At 44.2% G+C, this 25,424-nt stretch overlaps 1 pseudogene; it reads right to left on the bottom strand.

Moving 5' to 3' along the window:
• Positions 1 to 276: 276 nt before the first annotated feature.
• Positions 277 to 25,424, bottom strand: LOC140602580 (cytochrome P450 4A11-like; annotated as a pseudogene).

Below are 25,424 nucleotides of genomic sequence, written 5' to 3'. Positions count from 1 at the left end.
GACAGGTATGGTTAACACCTGACTCAGTTGAACTGAAGAAAAGGATATTTCCATGAGAAATGAGGAGGTCTAGTCCCCTCATTGAATAGCCTTAAGAGTAGATTCTGAGAAGGTGGAAAATGCAAGAGAAGAGATTATGCCTTAGAGCATCTACATGCCTTCGTTGCGACACAGTGAGACTCATTTCAGATTCCTGATCTCCTAAAACACAAGATTATCAATTTGTGCTCTTTGAAGGAACTAAGTCTGTGTAATATGGTAAAGCAGCAAGAGAAAACATTATAAGGACAGAGAAGCAGGCAACAAGAAACAACGACAGGGAGACGGCACACAGCCTGAAAAACAAGAGCCATTGTGATTTATGTGGACAGTCAGAGTGACAGCTCATTAGGAGAAAGGCAACAGACAAACAAGAAGGAATCTTGGAAAAGGGTGAGACAGTGAAGCACAGACAGTCTCATGTGCAAGAGCAGGAGAGCAGGAAGACTGGCAGGTGGGCAGACAGGAAGCAGGAAGTGAGCAGAAACCAGCAGACAGGAGAGACTGACAGGAAGACAGAATGGCAGGCAGGAGGCCCTCGGGGTTCATCCTTGTCCCCACAAGGGTTAGAGGAGCTTCCTGAGATGCAGGTGGATCCCATTCTTGGACATCAACACAATTTTTGGAGTGGGGACAGGGATCCTGAAGGGATCTGGTGCCAGCTCAAAGCGGAGCAGGGTCAGGGCCACCGCCACCTTCATCTCCTTCATGGCAAAGTGCTGCCCGATGCAGTTCCTGGGTCAGGGAGGGAAAAGGAAACGAGAGAGGCCTCAAAGCCCCTGCCAGGAGCAGTCCCTTCAGGGCCAGCCTGCATGGGCCCAGCCCTGATCCCTTTCCCTCAGGACACATGCACATCTCTACCCCAAGCCTTGCTTTGTTAACACTCTCCCCTTGACCTCCGACAAAAGTCTACACTCCTCAGGATTAGCTCCTCCTCTTACCTCTGCTCTCAGCAAGCCTGAAACCCTGTTACAGGAGGGTCAAAACTTTGAGCCTCAGAGCCAAGTCAAGTGATCACTACAACAGTTAATCATTAGGTTCTTTGCTCTCTGCACCAGCCATTTCTGGTTTCACAATGTGGAGTCCAGGCCAGGGCACCAGAGGGGTTGGGCTGGGCCACATTTCAGGTCCTAACCGTATTTTGGGGGGCACCAGGGCCCCAGAACCTCATAGAAATGACAAGATGGAGTTGGGTAAGGAAGAGTCAAGAGGCCAACAGGGAAGCTTCCTGCAGGGGCAGAGCTATAGGGATGCTCCAGCTGCTGTGCCATCTGCCTTCCAGTTTGGGTCCAGACTCCTACCTTCCCCTCGGCCCCTCATTCAACTAGCTGCCATCCCATTCCAATTCTATAGCAGAAGTGTCCCTGCCTATCATCCCTCATTGCCACTTCACCTGGACTTTTATGTCTCTTGCCTCTGGTCCCTCTCCTGATTCACCGCCCTCCCATACTCAGAACCTCCCACGTCTTCCACCACAGGTAAGCATGTACACATGGCTCAGCCTGGCATCAAAGCCCTCTCTGGGTTGTTGGCACACTCACCTGCACCTATCCAGCTATGTCTCCCAGCCCAGCAACTGCTGAGGAGATCCAAGATCATGCCCTGCCTCCACCTCTGTCTCCAAATGACCAAGGCTAAGGGCAATGCCAGTCTGCCCTCAGCCCCCACACACAACCCACCCACCATTGGCTGTGCCTTTTCATTCCTGGACCCTGAATCACATGGTATTTTAATCAAGGACATGTCACTTACAAGTACAGGTCAGTGCCAGAAACATGGAACTTCCTACTGTGGGGTCAATTAGTAAAGGATTTAAGGCAAGAAAGAATGAATGCCTGATGTCTCCTTTGAGTAGACGCATGCAGTTCTTGATTCAGAACTCCCTGAAACAAGGGAAGTTTCCCATCTCATAGCATAGGCTTGGCATGGAGTCCGGCTTAATAATTAGTCTTAGATATTGAATGAGATTTATTGAATTGAATAGGAAAGCAGAAAGGAATAAACAGAAGTCTCCATTAGTTCTAAGCTAGGAATTGAGCTGTCTACCCCTCTCCTGTCTCTTGTGGCAGCCACATGACTTGCCAATGTCTACCAGGAAGGAATCAATCCCAGGAGGAAACAAATCCTGGAGCCAATATCTGGAGAATAATTTGCTTAAAGCCTATTCTGCGAGAGTGCATTCACTTCGTTTAGAAGGATTGAAGATTCATATATTTGCTAAAATGAATTTTTCTAATAACTACTTAAAAAGTTTACAGAAGTTACTATATATGATTTATAGGACAATTTCAGCAGCCCAGGAGGATTTCACTCAGGAGAATAGTCATGCAGCTGAACAGCCATTTCAAGTGTGCTTTCTATTTTACATGCCAGGAAACTTTCAAATGCCACTTCTCATGTACATATACAAAACCGTGGATTTTCTCTCAAAGGCCACTTAATGTCCTCATTTATATACTTCCTCATTGGAGGATTGGACTCCAAGTGTAATATTCAGGTATGTAGATCATATGTAATGATTTGACAATGGAGAAAACTGTCAAGTGTTCACGATTATTTCCATGCAGTCCAAAATTCTTTTGAATAGATGCAAAAATACTAGAGTCACAAGTTGAAGTATTCACAAGTTGAATACTTTTGAAGCCCTTAAGAGATCGCAGGATATTTTCCTTTGTAGGCTTAAATATTTCAGACGTGCAGGCAGCTGAGGATGGAAACATGCACCAGGCAATGGTGCAGTGTGGGGGTTGAGTGGGGAGAGGGGCTGGTTTGAGAATGTGTGCAAAAGAAACCTTTTTATTCCATCCTGATGTGACATTGACAACACCTGAAAACTACATGTGACAATGTCAAATTCTGTAAACTGATCCTCATAAAGTGAAGAAATCTCAAGGATCCCTGAGCCATTGAATCATCACTGATGCTGAATTGTGGCTGGAAACTGAATGAGCAATGAATCAAAGTTTCCATAGCCTGCAGTGATTACCAAATTTCTTTAGTGCATAGAGACACACACCTCTTTCCCAGCACACCAACATGTCAGGGCATATCTGCAACACCCATGGAAATGTAGGAAGTGACAAACATCAGGAATATCCCTAGTAAACAGCCCCTCCTCCCATCGCAGTACAAGTGCCTCACCTTAATCCCCCTGAGAAGGGCAGGAAAGCATGGCTGTGTCGAGAGGCATCTGGTGCAAAGCGGGAAGGGTCAAACACCTGCAGAGGAACCCTAGGGCCAGGATAGGTGTAGTCTAGCTCCTCCTTCCTCTCAACCTCAGAACACACCCAGAAATGAAACTGGAGGAAGCATTGGCATGCAGAGATTCCCCCATCCCATCCTCCCAAGGCCATCATACCTCTGGGTTTGGCCAGACATTCGAGTTGTGGTGAAGGGCATAAAAGGAGAGCAAGACTAAGAATCCTGTGGGGCAGAAGAGAGAAGAATGGTCATACCTGCCTGCAGGGCCAGGTGCTTGCCCACACAGCTTGGCAGCTACTATGAGAGCCACTTCTCATCACTCTGAGGGGAATGATAGTGTAGCAGGAGAGGTGGGGCAGACATGACACAGCACATGTGCCCAGATTAGTAGATACCCAGACCAGGGTGAGGAGCAGAAAGAACTGGAGGCTTATGTTAGAGAGCAGCTCAAGGGACGACTCACATTTACCAAGTACCATCCAATAGCCCTTGGGGAATATGCATTGACTAATCCATCTCACAACAACCCTCCAAGGGAGGCCCAATGCCCATTGTTCACATGAGCACCTAAGCCTCAGAGAGGCTGAGCAACTTGCCTATGACCACCCAGCTGGGATGTGGCAGGGCTGGGATTCAGAGCAGAGGTGAGCTAAAAGGTAGACTAGACCATGTCAGGGACCTCAGATGTGGTCACCAGCTGCTCTCTCCATCAATCTGAGGGCTCCCTGGGAATGGGCCATCTGAAGAATGACAGTGGGTTTCCTGATATGCTTGATGCACTCAACCCCATAAGGGTGGAAGAAGAACTCTCCCTGCCCCAGTGCTCTCCCTCTCTAGTGATCAAATCTTGGGAGTTAGAATTGTATGCTATTTCTGAGCCCCTTCCTGAAGCCAACATCTCCTTGTAGAGAAGGTGCAATGTACTGAGTCATCATTATTTTTATATAAAATGTTTCTGTATTTACTTGAGAGAGTGAGAGAGACCCTGACCAGGGGAGTGTCAGAGGGAAAAGCAGACTCCCCACTGAGCAGGGAGCCCCATCCCAGGATCCCAGGATCATGACCTAAGCCAAGACATGCACACCAATGCTGAGCCACTTAGGGCCCCTGAGTCATTATTTTAACTGGCAGGTATATAGTTTTTTGTATTTGTCATCAAGGAGTTATCCTATCATTACATCAAATCTGGATGATATCAAAAGGGGTATCAATAAAGACAGAAATCCTTCAGGAGTTGTGTTGTTGGAGTCAGGAATAGGATATACATAGCTTAAACTCACAAAATGTCAGTGCCATCGATGGGAATAATATAGCGTCTAAAATGTTGTAACCCTCGGGGTTTGAATGTCGTGGATGAGGATAGAAACTTAGGATTCGGGGGAGGGGGGCAGCAAGATGGCGGAAGAGTAGGGACCCCAAGTCACTTGTCCCCACCAGATTACCTAGATAACTTTCAAATCATCCTGAAAACCTACAATTTCCGCCTGAGATTTATTTTATTTTTTTTTTAAATTTATTTTTTATTGGTGTTCAATTTACTAACATACAGAATAACACCCAGTGCCCGTCACCCATTCACTCCCACCCCCCGCCCTCCTCCCCTTCTACCACCCCTAGTTCGTTTCCCAGAGTTAGCAGTCTTTACGTTCTGTCTCCCTTTCTGATATTTCCCACACATTTCTTCTCCCTTCCCTTCTATTCCCTTTCACTATTATTTATATTCCCCAAATGAATGAGAACATATAATGTTTGTCCTTCTCCGACTGACTTACTTCACTCAGCATAATACCCTCCAGTTCCATCCACGTTGAAGCAAATGGTGGGTATTTGTCATTTCTAATAGCTGAGTAATATTCCATTGTATACATAAACCACATCTTCTTTATCCATTCATCTTTCGTTGGACACCGAGGCTCCTTCCACAGTTTGGCTATCGTGGCCATTGCTGCTAGAAACATCGGGGTGCAGGTGTCCCGGCATTTCATTGCATTTGTATCTTTGGGGTAAATCCCCAACAGTGCAATTGCTGGGTCGTAGGGCAGGTCTATTTTTAACTGTTTGAGGAACCTCCACACAGTTTTCCAGAGTGGCTGCACCAGTTCACATTCCCACCAACAGTGTAAGAGGGTTCCCTTTTCTCCGCATCCTCTCCAACATTTGTTGTTTCCTGCCTTGTTAATTTTCCCCATTCTCACTGGTGTGAGGTGGGATCTCATTGTAGTTTTGATTTGTATTTCCCTGATGGCAAGTGATGCAGAACATTTTCTCATATGCATGTTGGCCATGTCTATGTCTTCCTCTGTGAGATTTCTGTTCATGTCTTTTGCCCATTTCATGATTGGATTGTTTGTTTCTTTGGTGTTGAGTTTAATAAGTTCTTTATAGATCTTGGAAACTAGCCCTTTATCTGATACGTCATTTGCAAATATCTTCTCCCATTCTGTAGGTTGTCTTTTAGTTTTGTTGACTGTATCCTTTGCTGTGCAAAAGCTTCTTATCTTGATGAAGTCCCAATAGTTCATTTTTGCTTTTGTTTCTTTTGCCTTCGTGGATGTATCTTGCAAGAAGTTACTATGGCCGAGTTCAAAAAGGGTGTTGCCTGTGTTCTTCTCTAGGATTTTGATGGAATCTTGTCTCACATTTAGATCTTTCATCCATTTTGAGTTTATCTTTGTGTATGGTGAAAGAGAGTGGTCTAGTTTCATTCTTCTGCATGTGGATGTCCAAGCAGTCCTAAGGGGGAAATACATCGCAATACAAGCATCCATTCAAAAACTGGAAAGAACTCAAATACAAAAGCTAACCTTACACATAAAGGAGCTAGAGAAAAAACAGCAAATAGATCCTACACCCAAGAGAAGAAGGGAGTTAATAAAGATTCGAGCAGAACTCAACGAAATCGAGACCAGAAGAACTGTGGAACAGATCAACAGAACCAGGAGTTGGTTCTTTGAAAGAATTAATAAGATAGATAAACCATTAGCCAGCCTTATTAAAAAGAAGAGAGAGAAGACTCAAATTAATAAAATCATGAATGAGAAAGGAGAGATCACTACCAACACCAAGGAAATACAAACGATTTTAAAAACATATTATGAACAGCTATACGCCAATAAATTAGGCAATCTAGAAGAAATGGACGCATTCCTGGAAAGCCACAAACTACCAAAACTGGAACAGGAAGAAATAGAAAACCTGAACAGGCCAATAACCAGGGAGGAAATTGAAGCAGTCATCAAAAACCTCCCAAGACACAAGAGTCCAGGGCCAGATGGCTTCCCAGGGGAATTTTATCAAACGTTTAAAGAAGAAATCATACCTATTCTCCTAAAGCTGTTTGGAAAGATAGAAAGAGATGGAGTACTTCCAAATTCGTTCTATGAAGCCAGCATCACCTTAATTCCAAAGCCAGACAAAGACCCCACCAAAAAGGAGAATTACAGACCAATATCCCTGATGAACATGGATGCAAAAATTCTCAACAAGATACTGGCCAATAGGATCCAACAATACATTAAGAAAATTATTCACCATGACCAAGTAGGATTTATCCCTGGGACACAAGGCTGGTTCAACATCCGCCTGAGATTTATTTTTTTTTTTTTTTTTTTTTAATAATAAATTTATTTTTTATTGGTGTTCGATTTACCAACATACAGAATAACACCCAGTGCTCATCCCGTCAAGTGCCCCCCTCAGTGCCCGTCACCCATTCACCCCCACCCTCCGCCCACCTCCCCTTCCACCACCCCTAGTTCGTTTCCCAGAGTTAGGAGTCTTTATGTTCTGTCTCTCTTTCTGATATTTCCCACACATTTCCTCTCCGAGAAGGACAATCTCAAGCAGATGCTGTGCTGAGCATGGAACCCCATGAGGGGCTCAATCTCATGACCCTGAGATCATGACCTGAGCCAAAATCAAGAGTCAGATGCATAGCTAGCTGAGCCAACCAGGCGCCCCTGAAATCCATTTTAAGTGCTACAGGGCTTTCCCTTACATGATATTTCAAATCTCTAAGCTTCCAACAACAAAAGCCCTCTCCACTTCCTGGAAGCTGGGAAGGAGCCTCAGGTCATATTATGCCTGAGATTTAAAGAGAGAACAGCTGGAATGCTACAGTGAGAAGAGTTCGCGCTTCTATCAAGGTAGGAAAACGGAAAAAAAAAAAAAGAAGAAGAAGAAGAAGAAATAAAAAGCATCCAAGGGGGTGGGGCCCTGCGAGGAGTGCGGCTACGGCCACGTGGCGAGTGCCCCCAGGACAGGAAAGCCCCGCCCCGGAGAAGCAGGAGTTCGCAGGGAGTTGGAGCAGGATCCAGGAGGGGCGAGGATGCCCTCAGGCTCCCAGGGCCACTAACACAGGACCTGGGCCCCGGGGGAGAGCGCGCCACACCCCGCGGCCGAGCTCCCTAAAGGGCTGCAGGCTGTGCAGGGCTGGGCTGGGAGCAGCTCGGAGGTGGCTCTGCGCGGAGGGAGCTGCGTGGCTCCGGGAGCCAGATTCCAGCAGTGCAGGCCCAGGATCCCAGGGTGCCGGGGGACACAGCTCAAGACCCAGCACTCCCGCCGGGACAGGCAGAGGCCAGGAGGGCCCAGGACAGCAAGGACGCTCCTGCCACCGGGTGGTCCCAAGCTGTGCAGGTCAGCTGCCCCACCCCGGGAGCATCCAGGCCCCTGGGGCCTGAGAGCTGCTTTGGTAGTTACTGTAAGAGCTGACTCCAGGGCTGGAGAGTTGGCCGCAGCCACTGTTGCTGTTCCTCCTGGGGCCTCACAGGATAAACAACCCCCACTGAGCCTCACAGTGGCCTCACCTGATAAACAGCTCCCACTGAGCCATGCAACAGGCAGGGGGCACAGCAGCTCCCCCAACTGCTAACACCTGAAAATCAGCACAACAGGCCCCTCCCCCAGAAGACCAGCTAGACGGACAACTTCCAGGAGAAGCCAAACTTAAAGTACACAGAATCAGAAGATACTCTCCCCCGTGGTTCTTTTTTTTGTTTGTTTGTTTTGTTTTGTTTTGCTTTTTGATTTGTTTCCTTCCCCCACCCCCCTTTTTCTCCTTTCTTTCCTTTTCTTTCTCTTTTTCTTTTTTTTTCGTTTTTTTTCTTCCTTTTTTTCTCTTTCTCTTTTCTTTCCTTCTTTCTCTCCTCTCTTTTTCTCCTTTTCCCAATACAACTTGCTTTTGGCCACTCTGCACTGAGCAAAATGACTAGAAGGAAAACCTCACCTCAAAAGAAAGAATCAGAAACAGTCCTCTCTCCCACAGAGTTACAAAATCTGGATTACAATTCAATGTCAGAAAGCCAATTCAGAAGCACTATTATACAGCTACCGGTGGCTCTAGAAAAAAGCATAAAGGACTCAAGAGATTTCATGACTGCAGAATTTAGAGCTAATCAGGCAGAAATTAAAAATCAATTGAATGAGATGCAATCCAAACTAGAAGTCCTAACGACGAGGGTTAACGAGGTGGAAGAACGAGTGAGTGACATAGAAGACAAGTTGATAGCAAAGAGGGAAACTGAGGAAAAAAGAGACAAACAATTAAAAGACCATGAAGATAGATTAAGGGAAATAAACGACAGCCTGAGGAAGAAAAACTTACGTTTAATTGGTGTTCCCGAGGGCGCCAAAAGGGACAGAGGGCCAGAATATGTATTTGAACAAATTCTATCTGAAAACTTTCCTAATCTGGGAAGGGAAACAGGCATTCAGATCCAGGAAATAGAGAGATCCCCCTCTAAAATCAATAAAAACTGTTCAACACCTCGACATTTAATAGTGAAGCTTGCAAATTCCAAAGATAAAGAGAAGATCCTTAAAGCAGCAAGAGACAAGAAATCCCTGACTTTTATGGGGAGGAGTATTAGGGTAACAGCAGACCTCTCCACAGAGACCTGGCAGGCCAGAAAGGGCTGGCAGGATATATTCAGGGTCCTAAATGAGAAGAACATGCAACCAAGAATACTTTATCCAGCAAGGCTCTCATTCAAAATGGAAGGAGAGATAAAGAGCTTCCAAGACAGGCAGGAACTGAAAGAATATGTGACCTCCAAACCAGCTCTGCAAGAAATTTTAAGGGGGACTCTTGAATTCCCCTTTAAGAAGAAGTTCAGTGGAACATTCCACAAAAACAAGGCCTGAATAGATATCATGGTGACACTAAACTCATATCTCTCAATAGTAACTCTGAATGTGAATGGGCTTAATGACCCCATCAAAAGGCGCAGGGTTTCAGACTGGATAAAAAAGCAGGACCCATGTATTTGCTGTCTACAAGAGACTCATTTTAGACAGAAGGACACCTACAGCCTGAAAATAAAAGGTTGGAGAACCATTTACCATTTGAGTGGTCCTCAAAAGAAAGCAGGGGTAGCCATCCTTATATCAGATAAACTAAAATTTACCCCGAAGACTGTAGTGAGAGATGAAGAGGGACACTATATCATACTTAAAGGATCTATTCAACAAGAGGACTTAACAATCCTCAATATATATGACCCGAATGTGGGAGCTGCCAAATATATAAATCAATTATTAACCAAAGTGAAGAAATACTTAGATAATAATACACTTATACTTGGTGACTTCAATGTAGCTCTTTCTACACTCGATAGGTCTTCTTTTTTTTTTTTTTTTTTTTTTCGATTTTTTTTTCGATAGGTCTTCTAAGCACAACATCTCCAAAGAAATGAGAGCTTTAAATGATACACTGGACCAGATGGATTTCACAAATATCGACAGAACTTTACATCCAAACTCAACTGAATACACATTCTTCTCAAGTGCACATGGAACTTTCTCCAGAATAGACCACATATTGGGTCACAAATCGGGTCTGAACCGATACCAAAAGATTGGGATCGTCCCCTGCATATTCTCAGACCATAATGCCTTGAAATTAGAACTAAATCACAACAAGAAGTTTGGAAGGACCTCAAACATGTGGAGGTTAAGACCATCCTGCTAAAAGATGAAAGGGTCAACCAGGAAATTAAGGAAGAATTAAAAAGATTCATGGAAACTAATGAGAATGAAGATACAACCGTTCAAAATCTTTGGGATGCAGCAAAAGCAGTCCTAAGGGGGAAATACATCGCAATACAAGCATCCATTCAAAAACTGGAAAGAACTCAAGTACAAAAGCTAACCTTACACATAAAGGAGCTAGAGAAAAAACAGCAAATAGATCCTACACCCAAGAGAAGAAGGGAGTTAATAAAGATTCGAGCAGAACTCAACGAAATTGAGACCAGAAGAACTGTGGAACAGATCAACAGAACCAGGAGTTGGTTCTTTGAAAGAATTAATAAGATAGATAAACCATTAGCCAGCCTTATTAAAAAGAAGAGAGAGAAGACTCAAATTAATAAAATCATGAATGAGAAAGGAGAGATCACTACCAACACCAAGGAAATACAAACGATTTTAAAAACATATTATGAACAGCTATACGCCAATAAATAGGGCAATCTAGAAGAAATGGACGCATTCCTGGAAAGCCACAAACTACCAAAACTGGAACAGGAAGAAATAGAAAAACTTAACAGGCCAATAACCAGGGAGGAAATTGAAACAGTCATCCAAAACCTCCCAAGACACAAGAGTCCAGGACCAGATGGCTTCCCAGGGGAATTTTATCAAACGTTTAAAGAAGAAATCATACCTATTCTCCTAAAGCTGTTTGGAAAGATAGAAAGAGATGGAGTACTTCCAAATTCGTTCTATCACCTTAATTCCAAAACCAGACAAAGACCCCACCAAAAAGGAGAATTACAGACCAATATCCCTGATGAACATGGATGCAAAAATTCTCAACAAGATACTGGCCAATAGGATCCAACAGTACATTAAGAATATTATTTACCATGACCAAGTAGGATTTATCCCCGGGACACAAGGCTGGTTCAACACCCGTAAAACAATCAATGTGATTCATCATATCAGCAAGAGAAAAACCAAGAAACATATGATCCTCTCATTAGATGCAGAGAAAGCATTTGATAAAATACAGCATCCATTTCTGATCAAAACTCTTCAGAGTGTAGGGATATAGGGAACATTCCTTGACATCTTAAAGGCCATCTATGAAAAGTCCACAGCAAATATCATTCTCATTGGGGAAGCACTGGGAGCCTTTCCCCTAAGATCAGGAACAAGACAGGGATGTCCACTCTCACCACTGCTATTCAACATAGTACTGGAAGTCCTAGCCTCAGCAATCAGACAACAAAAAGACATTAAAGGCATTCAAATTGGCAAAGAAGAAGTCAAACTCTCCCTCTTCACAGATGACATGATACTCTACATAGAAAACCCAAAAGCCTCCACCCCAAGATTGCTAGAACTCATACGGCAATTCGGTAGCGTGGCAGGATACAAAATCAATGCCCAGAAATCAGTGGCATTTCTATACACTAACAATGAGACTGAAGAAGGAGAAATTAAGGAGTCAATCCCATTTACAATTGCACCCAAAAGCATAAGATACCTAGGAATAAACCTAACCAAAGATGTAAAGGATCTATACCCTCAGAACTATACAACACTTCTGAAAGAAATTGAGGAAGACACAAAGAGATGGAAAAATATTCCATGCTCATGGATTGGAAATATTAATATTGTGAAAATATCAATGTTACCCAGGGCAATATACACGTTTAATGCAATCCCTATTAAAATACCATGGACTTTCTTCAGAGAGTTAGAACAAATTATTTTAAGATTTTTGTGGAATCAGAAAAGACCCTGAATAGCCAGGGGAATTTTAAAAAAGAAAACCATATCTGGGGGCATCACAATGCCAGATTTCAGGTTGTACTACAAAGCTGTGGTCATCAAGACAGTGTGGTACTGGCACAAAAACAGACACATAGATCAGTGGAACAGAATAGAGAACCCAGAAGTGGACCCTGAACTTTATGGTCAACTAATATTCGATAAAGGAGGAAAGACTATCCATTGGAAGAAAGACAGTCTCTTCAATAAATGGTGCTGGGAAAATTGGACATCCACATGCAGAAGAATGAAACTTGACCACTCTGTTTCACCATACACAAAGATAAACTCAAAATGGATGAAAGATCTAAATGTGAGACAAGATTCCATCAAAATCCTAGAGGAGAACACAGGCAACACCCTTTTTGAACTCGGCCACAGTAACTTCTTGCAAGATACATCCACGAAGGCAAAAGAAACAAAAGCAAAAATGAACTATTGGGACTTCATCAAGATAAGAAGCTTTTGCACAGCAAAGGATACAGTCAACAAAACTCAAAGACAACCTACAGAATGGGAGAAGATATTTGCAAATGACATATCAGATAAAGGGCTAGTTTCCAAGATCTATAAAGAACTTATTAAACTCAACACCAAAGAAGCAAACAATCCAATCATGAAATGGGCAAAAGACATAAAGAGAAATCTCACAGAGGAAGACATAGACATGGCCAACATGCATATGAGAAAATGCTCCACATCACTTGCCTTCAGGGAAATACAAATCAAAACCACAATGAGATCCCACCTCACACCAGTGAGAATGGGGAAAATTAACAAGGCAGGAAACAACAAATGTTGGAGAGGATGCGGAGAAAAGGGAACCCTCTTACACTGTTGGTGGGAATGTGAACTGGTGCAGCCACTCTGGAAAACTGTGTGGAGGTTCCTCAAAGAGTTAAAAATATACCTGCCCTACAACCCAGCAATTGCACTGTTGGGGATTTACCCCAAAGATATAAATGCAATGAAACGCTGGGACACCTGCACCCCGATGTTTATAGCAGCAATGGCCACGATAGCCAAACTGTGGAAGGAGACTCAGTGTCCAATGAAAGATGAATGGATAAAGAAGATGTGGTTTATGTATACAATGGAATACTACTCAACTATTAGAAATGACAAGTACCCACCATTTGCTTCAACGTGGATGGAACTGGAGGGTATTATGCTGAGTGAAGTAAGTCAGTCGGAGAAGGACAAACATTATATGTTCTCATTCATTTGGGGAATATAAATAATAGTGAAAGGGAATAGAAGGGAAGGGAGAAGAAATGTGTGGGAAATATCAGAAAGGAAGACAGAACGTAAAGACTGCTAACTCTGGGAAACGAACTAGGGGTGGTAGAAGGGGAGGAGGGCGGGGGGTGGGAGTGAATGGGTGACGGGCACTGGGTGTTATTCTGTATGTTAGTAAATGAACACCAATAAAAAATTAAAAAAATAAGAAAATAAAAATAAAGAAAGTAGAAAGAAAGAAAGAAAGAAAGAAAGAAAGAAAGAAAGAAAGAGAGAGAGAGAGAATCAGAAACAGTCCTCTCTCCCACAGAGTTTCAAAATTTGGATTACAATTCAATATCAGAAAGCCAATTCAGAAGCACAACTACACAGCTACTGGTGGATCTAGAAAAAAGCGTAAAGGATTCAAGAGACTTCATGACTGCAGAATTTAGATCAAATCAGGCAGAAATTAAAAATAATTAAATGAGATGCAATCCAAACTAGAGGTCCTAACGATGAGGGTTAACGAAGTAGAAGAATGAGTGAGTGACAGAGAAGATAAATTGATGGCAAGGAGGGAAACTGGGGAAAGAAGAGAAAAACAATTAAAAGATCATGAGGATAGATTAAGGGAACTACATGACAGCCTCAGAAGGAAAAATCTACATTTAATTAGGGTTCCCAAAGGCGCCGAAAGGGCCAGAGGGCCAGAATATGTAATGAAACGAATGATAGCTGAGAACTTCCCTAATTTGGGGAGGGAAACAGGCATTCAGATCCAGGAAATAGAGAGATACCCCATTAAATCAATAAAAACTGCTCAACACCTCGACATTTAATAGTGAAACTTGCAAATTCCAAAGATAAAAAGAAGATCCTTAAAGCAGCAAGAGACAAGAAATCTCTAACTTTTATGGGGAGAAATATTAGATTAACAGCAGACCTCTCCACAGAGACCTGGAAGGACAGAAAGGTCTGGCAGGATATATTTAGGGTCCTAAATGAGAAGAACATGCAACCAAGAATACTTTATCCAGCAAGGATCTCATTCAGAATAGAAGGAGAGATAAAGAGCTTCCAAGATAGGCAGAAATTGAAAGAATATGTGACCACGAAGCCAACTCTGCAAGTAATACTAAGGGGGACTCAGTAATAGAGGAAGTCCAAGGGAACATTCCACAAAACAGGGACTTAATAGGTATCATGATGACACTAAATTCATATCTTTCAATAGTAACTCTGAACGTGAACAGGTTTAATGACCCCATCAAAAGGCACAGAGTTCAGACTGGATAAAAAAAAGCAAGACCCATCTATTTTCTGTCTACAACAGACTCATTTTAGACAAAAGGACACCTACAGCCTGAAAATAAAAGGTTGGAGAATCATGTACCATTCAAATGGTCCTCAAAAGAAAGCAGGGGTAGCCATCCTAGTTTATATCAGATAAACTAAAATTTACTCCGAAGACTGTAGTGAGAGATGAAGAGGGACATTATATCATACTTAAAAGATCCATCCAACCAGAGGACCTAACAATCATCAATATTTATGCCCTGAATGTGGAAGCTGCCAAGTATATCAATCAATTAATAACCAAAGTTAAGACATACTTAGATAAAAATACACTAGTATTGGGAGACTTCAACACGGCGCATTCTGCAAGTGACAGATGTTTTAAGCACAACATCTCCAATGAAACAAGAGCTTTAAATTATACACTGGACCAGATGGATTTCACAGATATTTACAGAACTTTACATCCGCACGCAACTGAATACACATTCTTCTCAAGTGCACATGGAACTTTCTCCAGAATAGACCACATACTGGGTCACAAATCAGGTCTGAACCGATACCAAAAGATTGGGATCGTCCCCTGCATATTATCAGACCATCATGCTTTGAAATTAGAACTAAATCACAAGAAGAAGTTTGGAAGGATTTGAAACACGTGGAGGTTAAAGACCATCCTGCTAAAAGATGAAAGGGTCAACCAGGAAATTAGAGAAGAATTAAAAAGATTCATGGAAATTAATGAGAATGAAGAAACAATAATTCAAAATCTTAGGATACAGCAAAAGCAGTCCTGAAGGGGAAATATATCACAATACAAACATCCATCCAAAAACTGGAAAGAACTCAAATACAAAAGCTAACCTTGCGCTTAAAGGAGCTGGAGATACAACAGAAAATTGATCCTACACCCAGCAGAAGAAGAGAGTTAATAAAGATTCGAGCAGAACTCAATGAAATAGAGACCAGAAGAACTGTGGAACAGATCAACAAAACCAGGAGTTGGTCCTTTGAAGGAAATAATAAGGTAGATAAACCATTAGCCAACCTTATTAAAAAGAAGAGAGGAAAGACTCAAATTAATAAAATCATGAATGAGGGATCCCTGGAAGGCGCAGCAGTTTAGCGCCTGCCTTTGGCCCAGGGCGCGATCCTGGAGACCCGGGATCGAATCCCACGTCGGACTCCCGGTGCATGGAGCCTGCTTCTCCCTCTGCCTATGTCTCTGCCTCTCTCTCTCTCTCTCTCTCTCTCTCTGTGACTATCATAAATAAAATTAAAATAAAATAAAATCATGAATGAGAAAGGAGAGATCAAAACCAACACCAAGGAAATACAAACGATTTTAAAAACACATTATCAGCAGCTATACGCCAATAAATTAGGCAATCCAGAAGAAATGGACACATTTCTGAGAAATCACAAACTACCAAAACTGGAACAGGAAGAAATAGAAAACCTGAACAGACCGATAACCAGGGTGCAAATTGAAGCAGTCCTCAAAAACCTCCCAAGACACAAAAGTCCAGGGCCAGATGGCTTCCCTGTGGAATTCTATCAAACGTTTAAAGAAGAAACCATACCTATTCTACTAAAGCTGTTCAGAAAGATAGAAAGAGATGGAATACTTCCAAACTCATTCTATGAGGCCAGCATCACCTTAATCCAAAACCAGACCAAGACCCCACCAAAAAGGAGAATTACAGACCAATATCCATGATGAACATGAATGCAAAAATTCTCAACAAGATACTAGCCAATAGGATCCAACAGTACATTAAGAAGATTATTCACCTTGACCAAGTGGGAATTATCCCTGGGATGCAAGGCTGGCTCAACACTCGTAAAGCAATCAATGTGATAGATCATATCAACAAGAGAAAAAACAAGAACCGTATGATCCTCTCAATAGATGCAGAGAAAGCATTTGAGAAAATATAGCATCCATTCCTGATCAAAACTCTTCAGAGTGTAGGGATAGAGGGAACATGCCTCAGCATCTTAAAAGCCATCTGCGAAAAGCCCACAGGAATATTATTCTCAATGGGGAAACTGGGAGCCTTTCCTCAAAGATCAGGAACAAGACAGGGATGTCCACTCTCACCACTGCTATTCAACATAGTACTAGAAGTCCTAGCCTCAGCAATCAGGCAACACAAAGAAATAAAAGGCATTCAAATTGGCAAAGAGGAAGTCAAACTCTCCCTCTTCACAGATGACATGATTATCTACATAGAAAACCCAAAAGACTCCACCTCAAGATTGCTAGAATTCATACAGCAATTTGGCAGTGTGGCAGGATACAAAATCAATGCCCAGAAGTCAGTCACATTTCTATACACTAACAATGAGACTGAAGAAAGAGAAATTAAGGAGTCAATCTTATTTACAATTGCACCCAAAAGCATAAGATACCTAGGAATAAACCTAACCAAAGAGATAAAGGATCTATACCCTCAGAACTACAGAACACTTCTGAAAGAAATTGAGGAAGACACAAAGAGATGGAAATATTCCATGCTCATGGATTGGAAGAATTAATATTGTGAAAATGTCAATGCTACCTGGGCAATTTATACATTTAATGCAATCCCTATCAAAATACCATGGACATTCTTCAGAGAGTTGGAATAAATTATCTTAAGTTTTGTGTGGAATCAGAGAAGACCCCGAATAGCCAGGGCAATATTGAAAAGGAAAACCAGAGCTGGGGGCATCACAATGCCAGATGTCAGGTTGTACTACAAAGTTGTGGTCATCAAGACAGTGTGGCACTGGCACAAAAACAGACACATAGATCAATGGAACAGAATAGAGAATCCAGAAGTGGACCCTTAACTTTATGATTAACTAATATTCAACAAAGGAGGAAAGACTCTCCACTGGAAAAAAGACAGTCTCTTCAATAAATGGTGCTGGCATTAGAAATGATAAATACCCACCATTTGCTTCAACGTGGATCGAATTGGAGGGTATTATGCTGAGTGAAATAAGTCAATCGGAGAAGGACAAACATTATATGTTCTCATTCATTTGGGGAATATAAATAATAGTGAAAGGGAATATAAGGGAAAGGAGAAGAAATGTGTGGGAAATATCAGAAAGGGAGACAGACTCCTAACTCTGGGAAACGAACTAGGGGTGGTGGAAGGGGAGGAGGGCGGGAGGGTCGGGGTGACTGGTGACAGGCACTGAGGGAGGCACTTGACGGGATGAGCACTGAGTGTTATTCTGTATGTTGGCAAATTGAACACCAATAAAAAATAAATTTATTGTATAAAAAATAAATAAATGGTGCGGTGCTGGGAACATTGGACAGCCACATGCAGAAGAATGAAACTAGACCATTCTCTTACACCAGACACAAAACTAAACTCAAAATGTATGAAAGATCTAAATGTGAGACAAGATTCCATCAAAATCCTAGAGGAGAACACAGGCAACACCCTTTTTGAACTCGGCCAAGTAACTTCTTGCAAGATACATCCATGAAAGGAAGAGAAACAAAAGCAAAAATGAACTTTTGGGACTTCAACAAGGTAAGAAGCTTTTGCACAGCAAAAGAAACAGTCAACAAAATTAAGGGACAAGCTACAGAATGGGAGAAGATATTTGCAAATGACGTATCAGATAAAGGGCTAGTATCCAAGATCTATAAAGAATTTGTTAAACTCAACAGCAAAGAAACAAACAATCCAATCATGAAATGGGCAAAAGACATGAAGAGAAATCTCACAGAGGAAGACATAGACATGGCCAACAAGCACATGAGAAAATGCTCTGCATCACTTGCCATCAGGGAAATACAAATCAAAACCACAATGAGATCCCACCTCACACCAGTGAGAATGTGGAAAATTAATAAGGCAGGAAACCACAAATGTTGGTGAGGATGCAGAGAAAGGGGAACCCTCTTGCACTGTTGGGAATGTGAACTGGTGCAGCCACTCTGGAAAATTGTGTGGAGGTTCCTCAAAGAGTTAAAAATAGATCTACCCTATGATCCAGCAATTACACTGCTGGGGATTTACCCCAAAGATACAGATGCAATGAAACGCTGGGACACCTGCACTGCGATGTTTCTAGCAGCAATGTCCACAATAGCCAAACTGTGGAGGGAGCCTTGGTGTCCATCGAACGATGAATGGATAAAGAAGATGTGGTCTATGTATACAATGGAATATTCCTCAGCCATTAGAAACGACAAATACCCACCATATGCTTCGACGTGGATGGAACTGGAGGGTATTATGCTGAGTGAAATCAGTCAATCGGAGAAAGACAAACATTATATGGTATCATTCATTTGGGGAATATAAAAAATAGTGAAAGGGAATGAAGGGGAAAGGAGAAAAAATAAGTGGGAAATATCAGAAAGGGAGACAGAACATTAAAGACTCCTAACTCTGGGAAACGAACTAGGGGTTCTAGAAGGGGAGGTGGGAGGGGGGTGGGGGTGACTGGGTGACGGGCACTGAGGTGGGCACTTGATGAGATGAGCACTGGGTGTTACTCTATATGTTTACAAATTGAACACCAATAAAAAATATATTTTTAAAAAAAATAAAGGGGAAAGAAAAACATGAGTGGGAAATATCAGAAAGGGAGACAGAACAGGAGAGACTCCTAACTCTGGAATCGAACTTGGGTGGTGGAAAGGGAGGTGGGCTGGGGGTGGAGTGGCTGGGTGACGGGCAATGAGGGGGCACTTGACGGGATGAGCACTGGGTGTTGTTCTGTATGTTGGCAAATTGAACACCAATAAAAAATAAATTTATTATTTTTTTAAAAAGCCAGAAAAAAGAGACTTAGGAGTCTATTCCTTCATCATCTAAAAATCTAGACACAATTTTCATGTTATGTGGAGAATGAGCAGGTGGAGAATATTCTCTCTCGGTACAATGGGGAACTCCCATTTATTTTATTTTTTAATTACTCTTTTAATTGAAGTTCCATTTGCCAACATATAGTATGACACTCTCTGCTCCTCCTATCAAGTTCCCTTGCAGTGCCCGTCACCCAGTCACCCCATCCCTGCGCCCACCTCCCCTTCTACTACCCCTTGTTTCTTTCCCAGAGTTAGGACTCTCTTATGTTTTGTCTCCCTCTCTAATTCTTCACTCTTGTTTTCCTTCCATTCCTCTATAATCCCTTTGACTATTTATTATATACATTGAATGTGGCCAGACTCTGTGACAAGCATTCCATAACCTCATCCAAACTACAACCTTGTCCCCACTTACTGCAGATAAAATGGGTCATCAAACATTAGAACTGCCCCAGGACATGTGGATTCAGACCTCCCATGCATCCCACAGGACTGCTTACGGAGTGAGAGTTGTGAAGGCCATACCTCTGGGCAAGGAGCGTCCATCAGGGAAGGTGATGGGCTTGCTGAGCTCTCTGCCAACAGTTGGAACTGGTAGATAGAGTCGCAATGCCTCCTTGATGCACATGGTGGTGTAGGGCATCTGGTCCAGGTGCTCCCTAAAACAAAGCTATCTTGAAGGGCAAGCAAGGCCCTGGCAATCAGTGTATTCCCTAATTGAGGAGGCAGGACCCTATCAGGGCCCTCCCATCTCATGAACACTCATCAGGTGATGGAGGCACCATCCCCCAGAAGGCTCTGGATCTCCTCCCGGCACCTCTGCTGATGCCTGGGGTGTGTGGCCAGAATATAGAGAATCCAGGAGATGCCGCTTGCTGTGGTGTCATGCCCCTCAAACTTGAACGTGTCCACTTCTGCACGGAGGTCCTTGTCAGACAAGCCTCTCCCATTCTCCATCTGGGAAGACCCAGAGAGAGGGCAGACTTTGAGTCTTCACCCTTACTCCCCACCTGTGGGCAAACACTCAGGCCTCCCCTGCCACACTCACTTTGGCTAAGAGGAGGATGTCCAGGAAGTCCAAGTGCCTCTTGTTCCTGACCTTCTCAGGCTCTTCCTCCCCCTGTAGCTGAGCCTTCCTCAGCTTGATCACTCAGTCTGCCCAAACAGTGTTCCCAGGTGGAGTTGAGAGCTCTGAGTGCCCAGACATAGCCAGCCACATAGCCCACCTGCCCCCTGTGCCACAGCCACGGTGCCAGGGGGATCAGGAGGAGTTTGGCAATGGGTGTGCATGCCAGGGTGAGAGCTCTAGCACCAGGTATTTGCATGTCAGCGATCCCCTCAACAGCACAGACCAAGGAGGCTCTGCTTGAATGTGGCTGGCAGGGGGGCTCATTCAACCTTCACCCAGGTTGTGACACATGTAGCTTCCTGCAAGAACTGGGCACACTAACAGGTGTACCGGGGGGAAATCCAGAGTGGCTTTGTCCCAGGTTCTGGAGGGGCAGTGAGGGGCAGGCCTCTGTCCTAGGGTGAGGGCCTATCCCTTTGGGATGTGCCTAATGAAGGAAGGGAGGTGCCCAGAGGGCAGAGTCCAACCTGTGTGTTCATGAGCAAGCTGGCAGGCCTTGTGGTTCCTGCGGCCTTCAGAGGTCAGCCAGTAGAAGATGTCTTTCTGGTAGAAAACATTCCTCATCCGGGAAAACACCAGGTAGTTCAGATCTTTAATGGCCTGAATGTAGGACTGGAAGTTCCTGAAGGAGGATGGTGCAGAAGGGTCGAGTTGGAGGGAGGCATCTGAACTGGAATGGATGGGGCTGTGGGTGGAGGTTTCCTCAGTCATTGGTACAGGTGACCTAGGCATCTGACATTTCTGTCTTATGCCCTGGAAACTCCCAGCCATTTATGAGGGATTTGGGCAGCCGCGCTTCTCCCTGAGGCAGGGATCAGGGTCTGTGCCTAATGTAGGTTTGGTGTGGGGTGAATTTGGCTGTCAGACTGGAGCTCTGCAGAATGTGACTCTTTGGGTTGGTAAACATCACAACTACTGGAACTGCCTCCAGATGATTCCACACCAGTTGGTAGGAAATAGGACCTGGCCTTAAGCATTTCACTGACCTGTCTGCCTAGTGGTTGCCCTGGTACCTGAAGGCACACTTCATAATAGTGTCCAAGGTCATCAAGGAGACGTGTTCAAAGATCTCCAGATGTGAGTTCTGGCTGAGGAGCTCCTCCCACTTGTCTTGTGTAGAGGGGACACATTGATCCTTCTCTACAGCTCTGGAAGGCCCAGGCTGACGAGGCTAGGCTCTCCCTGCTTCTCCACATATTCTGATGACATGTCCTCACTTTCTAAAGCAGTTGTGTTTCATCGATTTAGGACCATAGAGCTGAGTATTTGTGATATGTTGAGTATTTTCTCAGAAACTGTTTTTATTTTATTGAGAATGATCTATGATCTCATTCATTTGGGGAATATAAAAATTAGTGAAAGGGTATAAAAGGAAAGGAGAGAAAATGAGTGAAAATATCATTGAAGGTGACAAAACATGAGAGACACCTAACTCTGGGAAATGAACAAGGGGTAGTGGAAGGGGAGGTGGGCGGGGGGTTGGGGTAACTGGGTGATGGATACTGAGGGGGAACCTGGTGGGATGAGCACTGGGTGTTATGCTACATGTTGGCAAATTTAACTCCAATAAAAGTAATTTTAAAAAAAGAATGATCTCTAGAGGCTGACTTCAGTATAAATTATGGCAATAACCACCTTTTAGCAGACCAAAAATTGAAAGAAAAAATAGAAGATAAACACTGTTTCTCAGAATATAAAGGGGAATCTTTTCTGCCCTGGGACTGACCTACACAGAGAAATAAATGAAGTTCCAATTTAGGGAACAAGTGTCAAGGCAAGAGAAAGGTTAAGGGGCTAGTACAGGAGTTCCTAAGAAAGGAATATCAGGGATGCCAATTCCTCTTGTTCAGCAAATGTCAGCTGAGTACAGTGAGTCAGCAATAAGGTCATGCTCAGAGGTGTAATTCTGGCAGGACCCAGTCCTGGGGGTTGAGACCTGGTCTCCATTTCCCTCCACGGAGCAGCTAAAATCCAACCCGAAGCCTTCAATCCAGGGGCAGCTGGGTCACACAATGGTTGAGGGACAGCCTTCAAATCAAGTCATTATCCTGCGATCCAGGATCCAATCCCATATCAGGCTCCCTGTGACAAGCCTGCTTCTCCCTCTTCCTATGTCTCTGCCTCTCTCGCTCTCAGTCTGTGTCTCTCCTGAATAAATATATAAATCTTAAAATAAAAGATGCTTTCAATCCCACACCAGAGCACATCTGAGTGACATCCTGCATTGTCCCCCCTGCCACTGAAGCTGCTACTTCCCAGGCTAGCCAGGGGCAGCTTGTCCTATTTTCCTGTGGTATTGACTACTCTTCCTATTCAAGCCAAAGACATGCAAGTGGGAGGAGAAGGGACCCTGCCTCCACCGTGTTTCTCTCTCCTGTGGGCAGGGAGCAAAGAATGGATGGAAGTGGGTGCCAGGTGCTTTCCTGTCCTATCCACCCTCCGGGGGCTGTGTCTCATTGCAGGGTGTAAGTGTGTGATTCCAGAGGCCACGCTAATGGATCTCTGAAGCCCCTAGCTGTTGAAAATGGACCTTGTGAACTGTGCTGTGGGTGTGAGTGTGCAGGTGAGGTATGGTTCTACTTACCAGCATCACTTGGACAGAGTCAACCATGAGTCTCACGTAGGGCTTCAGGATGTCATAGTGGAAGGCTGGGGTCAGCATCCGCCGGTGCTGGAACCATATCTCTCCATTCAGCAGGAGCAAACCATACCGTGGACCACAGTGTGTTTGGGGGGTGGGTGGGAAGGGACCTTGCCCGAGTTATCCAGGGACAATTTGGGAGGAACCCAGGGTGTCAGAAGAAGGGCACCCTTGGCAAAGCAGGAAAGGCCAGGGCATGTTAAGAAGGGGACTTCCCAAAGCCTGAGGCCAGGAAGTGGTTATGACAGCTGTGAGATGGAGGTTGAAACAGAGCAGGAGATGGGTCCTACAAGGACTTCCGTCAGAATCGGCTGAGTTCGTTGGTGAGGGCTGAGAAGCAATGTGGGAGAAGCTGAGCTACAGGAGGGCTCCACCACCATTCAGAGAGGGTGAAGTTTTTATCAGAAGGAGAGAATGGGAATCAATTCAGAGTTGAGTGGAGTCACTGTGGTGCTGGTCTCATCTTGTTAGTCTGGGCCAAATGTATAGTTGGCAGCAAACCTAAGCAGATGGTGGACCATAGTCCTAGTTAGATATACTTACCTATCCAGGGAGCCATGAATCTGTAGGCACCCTCAGATTTTGGGTCTGAAATTAAGAAGGATATGACAGCAAACTGGAGGTAACCAAGGAATTCATGCTAGCCCCAAAGGCAGCTGTGATATAGACCTTTGACCCCCATCCCTTGCCGATGCTTGTCAGCTGGCAGTTTGTGTCCAGCCACCTCCCACTTGTCGCCTAACCTTGACTCTTTTTCTTCCTGATAGACATTGTGGACACAGAATCGAAGAATAAGTGTCCCATAGCAAAGCCATACAGAGCATAAATTTGAATCAGTAAGAAATTTAGCTTCTGTCCTCAGTGCACATAGAATGCCAGTATTATGGTGATTTTTTAAAATCAGGGCTCAGTTCCTATATCCCAGCTGAGGCAATGGCTTGGGCCTGGGGGTCTACCCCAGGCATCATGGATAGGAATTTAGCTTCAGTCTAGGATCACACCACTGTGGTGAATAAAGATAGACACATAGGAGAGAAAATGGTAAGAAGGAATAAGGGGAAAGAGCAAAGGAAAGAACAGAAAGAAACAAGAGAGAGAAAGAAAGTGGTAATTATCACAGATGTTTGAGCGTTCCAATTGACTAATTGTATTTGGCCCTGCCCTAGCTCTTAGGCTGGAAAGATCACAGGTAGAGGGTCAGATATTGATGGATTGAGGCAACAGTCCCTCCTGGACTGTCACAGTGCACCAGGAATGCATCTAAGAGGGAAGGGCCACTCCAAATGAGGAAAAGTTTAGCTCTCACCTGATCGCCCCGGGATCATCTTCATGTAGTCTGGGTCATAGACTATGAGGCTAACTCTGCTTCCCCATAGCCAAAGAGGACTGGCGCAACGGTATTTCTCTGTCCTTTTCTTCAGCTCTTGCAGCTCCAGACCCGTTTGGAACTGTACCAAAGAAATACAACTCAATACAACCTTGCTTCCTCATTAGGTCCACAGCTGGGAGTGGTGGTGGAGGACAGGATGGCCCCATGGAGAGAGTTCTGGATATTGGCAGCAGTTAGGAGTTTGGAACAGTCTGATGAGCTAGCTCTGATCCGGATCCAGATTCATAGAACTTATGTTCTAGTGGGAGCGGAGGTGGGAGACATCCTTGGTCCATACACTGAGTAGTGTTCTCCAGTCACTTGAGGAGGCTACTCTGTGCTCCCAGGTCATTTCCATCACTGGGACCACCCTTCTCCTTGGATGCAGTGCAGGGACTCCCTAGTGGGAGCCCATATATGAAGAGTCATTTATTTATTCCTGAGCAAACAGAGAGAGAGGCAGAGACACAGGCAGAGAGAGACAGTCCCTACAGGCAGCCTGATGCGGGCCTGAATCCCAGGACCCGGGGATCACGACCTGAGCCAAAGGTAGACTCTCAACCACTAAGCCACGCAGGTGCCCCTAGTGGGAGCCTCTTATGTCAAAGTTATGTTACCTCATTCTCCAGGATCCCCTCAAGCCTGTTTAGCAGAGGCCTCCAGAGTATCCTGTTTCAGCAGTTGCCTGCATTCTTTCTGATTGCTTACTCTTCAAGCTTCCAGAAACTCCTGCTCCTGGAGAGTGTCAATAGTTCCTCTGGGGTCCTGATGGAGCTAAACGGTGCTCTGCTTGGCTCTTCCTCTTTCACCTCTTTCACCCTGACCCCCACTGATCTGACGGCCCTCCAGAACCTCTTGGGACTTCCATCTCTGCCTGAACGGGGCTGGTCAGGGCCCGGTGAGACTCTGGTAGACTCTGGTAGAC

Source organism: Canis lupus, chromosome 13 (assembly GCF_048164855.1).
Source record: "Canis lupus baileyi chromosome 13, mCanLup2.hap1, whole genome shotgun sequence".
Classification (NCBI taxonomy): domain Eukaryota; kingdom Metazoa; phylum Chordata; class Mammalia; order Carnivora; family Canidae; genus Canis; species Canis lupus.
The sequence above is the reverse complement of the archived record's forward strand: the minus strand, read 5'-3'. Positions and strand labels throughout refer to the sequence as shown.